The sequence below is a fragment of the Chinchilla lanigera genome, unplaced genomic scaffold, assembly GCF_000276665.1.
Source record: "Chinchilla lanigera isolate Chin_1 unplaced genomic scaffold, ChiLan1.0 scaffold00066, whole genome shotgun sequence".
NCBI lineage: Eukaryota > Metazoa > Chordata > Mammalia > Rodentia > Chinchillidae > Chinchilla > Chinchilla lanigera.
Genome location: NW_004955467.1, coordinates 6,595,539 through 6,601,639, shown reverse-complemented (window position 1 = coordinate 6,601,639; position 6,101 = coordinate 6,595,539).

Below are 6,101 nucleotides of genomic sequence, written 5' to 3'. Positions count from 1 at the left end.
GTCGCGGGAGCCCAGGGCAACACTGAGCTCTCCTTCCAAACAAGGACCCAAACAGCTGAGGGGCTCCAGTTACCCAAGAGGTGAGTGACACAGACGCTTCTTTTGCCAGTTGGAGGAGGGGAAGTGAAGGGATGGACAGAGAAGAAATGGCGGTGACTTGAGGTTTCGGGAGTGGAGAGCCACAGCTGTCCAGCAGCTTGGCAGAAGGCGCGGGAACATCCTGTCTCTGACCGGCACCCCTGCTGTGCTCTGGGGTCAAAGGTGGCCCCCCACTTGAACTTCACTGCATGGCTGGTGATTTATCAGCCCAAAATATTGACTACCTCAGGATCATCAAGATCCTCTCACTGCTGTAAATGAGAATAGCCACATAAATGTTAGCAAGGGGAATGTGCCCTAAATCTTTGATTCAGGATTTATATAAATATTAAATTTATTCAAACCATGCATTCACATATTTTGTTTGCCTTGCTTTTGCTTATTTAATTTTGTGTATTTTTAAAAAATAGCCACATGTTGCTTTGAAGATAATAAAAAGAATTATTTTAATCATTTTAATCAAAAAATGTGCAAAAATAATTTTAAAAAGTTTTATAAAGAAAGGGCCAAATTGATACTTTTCACTTAGTTTTATTGTGGGGTGGGGGTAATTGGATCAAGAGATAGGAAACTGTCAACTTCTTAAACTGTCTCTTGATTGCTTGACTTATTAAAATAGTGTATATTACTTTTGTCATTTTATGAAAACTTAATAAAGAAAAGGTTAAAATAATTCACTTACCAAAGACTTTTTAAAAGCAAGATTGTTTCCTAAGTGAAATACTTTTAACTATTTTTAACTATAAAAAGGCTTTTAAAGCTGAACTTATTTCCTTAACTAAAGAGTTCTTCCTTCCAATTTTATGTGTCTCATCTTACCTGAAAAAGTTGTTTCACATTTGTTCTCAGTATAGAGAATGTAACCTTTCTGTTAGAAATAAATTCCACCCAATAAATTCATGTACATTCATTTGATTTACAGCTTCAATAATTTGAATAATTTTTTAATTAGGAAGTCTTAAACTGACAGAAAAGTTTGAAAATAATTTAATAAATAGCTCTGACCTACCATCTAGATTTAAGACACTTTTTTATATTTGCTTCAGATCTTTAAAAAATAACTGCAGTAATAAAATGCACCATTATCTCTTTCCTTCATCCTAGCAGCAACTGTTACCTGAAGTTGGTGGGTATCTTCCTGTCCAATGTTTTATACTCTCATTATGTATGCATATGTCCATAAACAATATGCACCACTGTTTTGTATTTTAAAACCTACAGAAATATGATGCTGTCCACATAGTTATTTGTTGTTATTTTGCATTAACTCTTTCTCTTTAGTTATACATGGCCCTGGTTTTTTTATTATTATTTCTGTGTAGCATTCCCCTAGATGATTTTACCACAGTTTACCTCTTCTCTTGTTGATGGACATTCAAGACATTTCTAATTTTTTTCTGCTATGAAACATCACTGCATTGAACATCTTGGTTTGTGTCTTCTTATGCACCTGAATCAGAGTCCAGACAAGGGATTTTCCCAGGGGTGCAATTACTGGTACCATGGGGAAAAAAGCTTTTAAAACAGAGAAGGAAAAGGAGAAATGGTGAAGGTCTTAGAGTTTCTCCAGGAAAGTTGGTTTTAATAAGGATTCCAGGTCATCTTATTTCACTTGAGGATGGATTCTTCAATTCCTTTCATCCTTTTTTCCTCAAATTCAAAAATTAGGAAACCTCTTCATCAAAGCTCGATTATGAAGAATATGTTGGTCAAAACTCAAAAAACTAACTCATCCTGAAGCTGAAATTAAGGATAGACTGGTGGATATGTTATTTTCTCTCTCCCTTCAAGCCATGGCATGTCAATTTACAACATATTAAGCAAGATAGCAAGATTAATGAGCTTATTCAGAAAAAGGAAATAAGTCTTGGTGAGTAGAATGATAAATTAAAAATGTTGAATCTTTATGAACCCAAAAGGCTAAATAATGCCATCTAATCTAAGCTGCAGCCCTGGGATGTTACTTTGTTCTGGAAATGGTATTTCCTCCTCCTCCTAAATCAATTCCAGTGTTTTTGCATCAGCAGACTCCAGGTGATGGGTAGGCAGCTTTGTTTGAATAGTGTGTAGGTACAGAGCGACCTGTGGCCTTTCTAGAAGAGGTGGAACAAATCTTCCCATCACTGCTTCCTCCTTCCTCACTCCAACGCCTTGTTAACCAGTCTTCTACATTTAAGTACCACTAAGGGCTTGGCAGACTTGAGGGACAGCTACTGCCCAGTACCTGTGGTCACCTGCAGCATCTACAGCCGCTCATGTGAGCAAGTCCTGAGTGCCTACACTCGGTCTCCTTGAACTTTCCCAGTGTTCCTAGCACCTTAGTTGTGTGTGTTCCAGTGTGTGATGTTTGTCCAAAGTGTGATATGGAAGCAAACTAAGATGACTTGCCGCTAAATATGTTGTCTTTTAAATTATTAGTTCTAAGATGTATTTATGAGACTTTATTCCCAAGAATATAGCTTATATAGTATTAAGTTTAAAAAATACTCTTTTAAAAAATCAATTAAATTTGTAGAGATGCATGTAGCTATGGCAACTATTTTGAAGCTCATATGCAAGGGATGGATCCAGGACCCACTTCCTGAAACCAAGCATAGTCTGGTCTAGAATGCTCTAAATCCCTGAATTTATGTGGGCATTAAGCGTATGGGAATGTTATTTGGGCACTTACTTTTAGCTCCCTAGGTCTCAGCTTCACCATCTAGAAAATATAATGTTTGGATAAGATCAGAAATCCTCACTGCTGCCTTTATCTTTCAATCACCTGGGCAAATCTTAAAATCTTGCCCCTGGGGCCATCTCCAAACCAGTTCAATGAGCAAACCTGGGCAGTTGCACACCAGGCATCTGTATTCCTAAAAGTTCCTTTGGTGATTGTAATTGTAAGAAAGATGATGTCTGAGGTTCCTCCAAGATCTCAGAGTAATTGATGTTCTGATTTCCTGTAGAGAGTATAAACGCAAAGTAAGTATTGATTCAGCAACAGGGCAGGGGGCTGATCGGCTCTTTCAGGTACAAGCCATAGGAAGCATAACATTTACCTCCTGTCCAGGCCTGGAAGCTCCCTGAGAGCACAGACTGTGTCCTTTGTCTGGGTTTGCCAGTTCCTGTCATGGCGCTTGGTGTAGAGTAGGTGCTCAGCACGCCTTGAGTGAGAGGAGGGTAGGGTCAAGCTCTGCACCATTTTTTTAACAGAGCTTTTAAGATTAACCAAGTGTTAACTAGAGACCGCGCTCATAAGTGAAGGAAATCAGACTCACATGTGTAAACATCATACTGTCTCCCTGGTGTGAGAAACCGCAAGAGTAAATAAGGTCCAAAATGTACAATAGCTATTGTGCAATTTTGTTTTACCTTTTTTCCACTAAAAGAAAAAGATTAACCACGTGATCAGAAATTGGCTCATGCTAATCAAACTCATAGGAGGCTGATTTCTATTATCATAATTCCAGCTTATATAAAAGATCAAGGTCATTTATCCAGAACCAGTGTCTGCTGGGGCCCCTGGCAACACACAGATTGATCTTCAGTTTCCAGCTTTTCCTTTCCAAATACACAAGAGCCCACCACCCAGCCATTTACTTTTCTGGTTACCACAACATACAGTCTCCTCAGGGTCAATTTCCTTTGCTGCTTGCTAATGACATGCAGGAGAGAAGCACATTAATCTCCTTGGTAAGGTTACTCCAAACCACTCTGCAAGACGGGTTACTTCTGGAGAGCTGCCCTGTAGACAGCTAATCCCGTTGTTCTTGCAGGCTGGCCTTACGGAGATGGCATCTGCTGACCTTACTCTTTTGAGAGTCATCTTATTTTGAGAGCTGTAGAGCTCCTGCTCACCATCTACAATTACCATGACTTAAAAGGCCTTGGAGGGCAGAGAATCTTCAAGGGGACTTTGGGAACTGGGCTGTATTCCTCCTATTTTGGTGCTGTGTTTCAAGGCAATCGTCTTGTTCCTGTGTGGAGTTGCATATTACCTGTCAGATTGGTATGGCACTTTACAGTTTGTTGGAAGCCAATCCTTATGCCTAGGCTTGCACTTAGGTCCCTTTTCCTCCTAAGTGTGCCCGAGTAGTGATCTTCGCAATAGCACCATCCCCACTTAGCCATCAGGTGCTGAAGCTGCTGCCTCGGGCCAAGGTTGATTTTTCCCGTGGAAAGGTAGACTTCCATCCCCATATGCTACCATAATCCTCCCACACAGCTTCTCTGTCTCCACATCTCTCACTCCCGCATAAACCTAGGGTCGGAGGATTCCCCACTGCATTATGTTATGTGAAATAAATTGGGCACAGAAAGACTAATACCGTATGATCTCACTCACTCATATGTGAAATCTTAAAGAGTCTGTCTCATAGAAGCTGGGGATACAGTGGTGGTTACCAGGCTGGGAGAACAGGGGGGAGGGAAGAAGGGGAGGGAGGTTGACCAGTGGGGGCTAAGTTACAGTTGGATTGGAACAAGAAGTTCAGGTGTGCCCGTGCACAGTAGGGTGACAACAGGTAATTATGATATACTGTGCATGTCAAGAAGTTAGAGGAAAAGATTTTGAATGTTTTCGCCATTGAGAGTTGATGAATGTCTAAAGAGATAGACATACCCACTGTGATTGCAATATCACACGATACATACACGTATCAAAACATCATACAGCACCCCATAAATATGTACAGCTTTTGTCTTTGTGAATCAAATAAAATTAAAATTAAATAAAAGTAGAGAAAGAAAACCCTAAGATGAGAGAAATAGGTATGGACTTGTCTGATATGTATTTGGTGTTCATCTAGAAAGGAGGGAGGTGTGAGACATGCAGCTGCAAGTTCAAATGGGGCTGTGAGGGCGTCCACATTGTTCCTGCCATTCACACCGCGAACTGCGTAAGTGACACTCAGCGTCACTCATGCACCAATAGGATGCCAGCCCTGACTCTAGGCATGAGCTTCTCAGGCTCTGTTTCCTCTGGGTTTAAATAGAAAATAGTGTTTCTACCACAAAGAAATGGTAGCATGCGCTGGCTTCGGAGAATATACACTAAAAAATGTGGCAGTTTCACTAAAGTTGTGCTCTTACATTAAGGAAGCGCTTTCTTGAAATTAATTTATATTCTTCCTCCTACGTTTTTAGTCTAACTGGACCATCAGGAAGTGGGGTGTGTGTGTGTGTATGTGTGTAGGTACCGGAACATGAATAGAACATTTATGGAAGACATACAAGAACCTGGAAACGGTGGCAACTTTAGGGAGCAGGGCTAATGAATCGAGGTACAAACAGATTTTATTTTCATTTTGAAGCCTTTCGTGCTGTTTTTCACTGCTTCTTCATCCGTGAAATAAGAGCACATATCTGAATGGTCATACGATCTCCTTAGTCCCTTCTCTGAGAGTACATGGTTCCACTGAATTGCAGCGATGCTCTGGACTTTCTCTAGTCTTGTTACTTCGTTCCACTCTCTTGCTAACATAGGAACACCTTATTTTCCCACATGCCTGAGAATGAAAGTTTTCATGCTCTCAGTTATCGAGGTAAATGAATCTAATCCCTTTATATCGTCGAGGTTTGGAATAATTTCTAATGGAGTATGGGTGAGTTGCAGTCCATTCTTTCCTACAATCATCTTTAGAGCTTTACTGGCCTGTTTCACACACCATAGCAGTCGCCTACTAAAAGTTAAGTGATTTTTGTTATGTTTACTGAGGTGCGCAGCCGCCACTGCTCTCCAGCGTCAGAACGTTTCAGCGCCCCCAAGCGAACGCCACACTCATTACACAGCCCCTGGGTGTTCTCCTTCACCTCATCTTCTGGCGCCTACACATCCGTTCCTGTGGATTTGCCTCATCGGGATATTTTATATAAAGGGAATCATAGAACTTGTGGACTTTTGTCTGTTCTCTTCAACAGAGCACAATGAATAGTCTTTACCTTTTCTTGATGATTTGGGCTTATTATTCATAATATGCTTTGCTCATGGTAACAATTAGAAATATTTAGACAAGGCTTGC